The sequence below is a fragment of the Fragaria vesca genome, linkage group LG3 (genome assembly GCF_000184155.1).
Source record: "Fragaria vesca subsp. vesca linkage group LG3, FraVesHawaii_1.0, whole genome shotgun sequence".
Taxonomy (NCBI): domain Eukaryota; kingdom Viridiplantae; phylum Streptophyta; class Magnoliopsida; order Rosales; family Rosaceae; genus Fragaria; species Fragaria vesca.
This window is the reverse complement of record NC_020493.1, coordinates 9,358,152-9,360,388: the sequence shown is the minus strand read 5'-3', so window position 1 is coordinate 9,360,388 and position 2,237 is coordinate 9,358,152. Positions and strand designations below refer to the sequence as shown.

Here is a 2,237-nt window from a genome sequence, read left to right as displayed (position 1 = left end):
GATCGAAACTCAGAATGATAAAAAACATGTGATATGTGATATTAGAGAGAATGGTATAATAGTCATGTAAAAAGTGTGAAAATATACCTTTTTATCATTTAAGATGTTATGAGGTGACCATTTTATCACGTAATATGTTTTAATGGTGACATTTTTATCAAGTGGAACATTTGAAGACTATTTTATCATTTGTACATTCAAATGACAGTTTAGTGTAATATGCCCTATTTAATAAGGATTAATGTGGTTATGCTTTCGTTTGGAATAAACGATAAAATAACTATGGACTTGACCCACATGCATGGGTGGAGTTTTAAAACAATAGTCTCTTCTTTCTTTGGTTGTCCCTAACAAAAGGGTCAGAATGTTAAACGATGATATGTTGGTGTTTGAAATTCAACCCATCAATGCGTTTGATCAAATTTGAGAGAGGTCAATTGAACCCTCTCGACCCAACGTAGCTACGCCCCTGGTCAGAATCCCATACAAGGCTGAAACACCCTACCCCCGGGGTGTTCCGACTTTCCTGCCAAGAGTATATCTCACCACTATTTTTTAATTTCATCTCCGGCATAAGAGCCACATTAGGTTCATCAATGCTTTGCCACAGCACCCTCATTTGTTTAGGAGAGTTTGAAACATTCTGATCCACGTCTTGTAGGACTAAATTGCCAGAATCCGTCAGGGTAGCCACGACATTGGTACTAATAAACGACTGAGCGGAGTAAAGCATGATGAGAATATTGCCTGTGTCCGTTATTTTCAGGACAGTTTTGTTCTTGTCCAACGTGAGAAGTGCCGACGAAGTGTCGTTAATCGGTGAGAACCGATTGGCAACCCAGATCGTGTAGTTGTTAGACCTTACTGTGAGGTAATCGGAGTAGAAACCCAACGTGAACTCTCCCGAAGCGGAGACCATAAAGCTCGAGGAATTGAGAGCCTCCCTTGCCCTAAGCGTGTCCCCAATGAACAATGGTGCACCACGACTAGTCCACAAGATTGAAAAACCGATGAGCAAGCACAACAAGTAGTTAATCATTGCAATGCTGTTAATCATAACTCACCAGTAAGGTAAGATGTGCAGAATTCTGTAGTGAATCTACTATGGAGATTGCCCAGAATAAACGTAAGTCTGAGAATCTCAGTAGAAAGTTCATGGAAGACTTTGACTCCCCCATATAGACTTAGACTTCTCCTAACGCGAATGGGAACCACTTAAATTAGTTGCCCAATCTCTCAAGGAATCAATATCTCCCTTTAATTAGCTTCTTAAATTCTATGGTGGAAAATCAACCTTATCGTTCTGGGTTTGTTTTGAGTCGAAGATATTAGAGTAAAAGTCAGTACGTCACCGTCTCCGTTGCCCTCTTCCTCTCTCTTTCTCTCCATCTTTCTTGAACCTAACTCCACGGCTGCGTTAGAATAGCATTCTTCAATCTTGATTTGGCCGGGATTTGAATGAAATAAACCAAAGTCCAACTCTAAGTATAAAGTCGATGGAAGACTTTGACTACCACAGAGACTTGGACCTTTCCCAACGTGTAAAAGAATGATCCGGCTTCTCTGCTTGGAGAAAGCAGAGCTTGGATCTGCTTGGACATCACTCATAGGTCGACACGTCATCTATAAGTAATCGAACGGATGATAATCAAAGAACCCCAAAACACTATTCTTCTCTGCCACACCAAATAATACGCCATTGCAACATAATTTTCTTGATCTTTTTCTGGCTTCCTCTTCTCTGGTCTAGATGCATGATTTGCATATGTAAGATATGAAAATGATAATCATCATAATCAAAGCATCATCATCATCTGTTGAGCCTCTGGGTTCGATTCGAATGAAGCAACAACCACCCAAATTCAATTAAACCCAAATCAGATCACCCAAATTCAGCATCGATGCAAATATGGAATCGAAACTAATCTGGTATAAATGACCAAGTACCAAAACCGAATCCCCATCTAAATTTTAAGTCTCAAGTACCAAATATCGATTCCGACGAGAGTGAAAGAGGTCAGAAACGAGGAGCAGAAGAGACAACCATACACCCCAACCCGATCCATTTTTTATCCGCATCGTCCTTATATTTCAACTCTTTTCCGGTGACCCCAGACTTCTGCCGGCATCGTATGAACACCACTGCCATCGGGTGCCATATTCGCCAACGGACTTGACAGGAGCTACGAGAGAGAGAGAGAGAGAGAGAGAGAGAGAGAGAGAGAGAGTAGTTAGTA

The 2,237-nt window shown here is 40.9% G+C and overlaps 1 pseudogene; it reads right to left on the bottom strand.

Annotated features, from left to right (window-relative positions):
* LOC101313396 overlaps window positions 1–1,039 on the bottom strand; it is a 9,620-nt pseudogene extending 8,581 nt beyond the window's left edge.
* Between the last annotated feature and the right edge of the window lie 1,198 nt (window positions 1,040–2,237).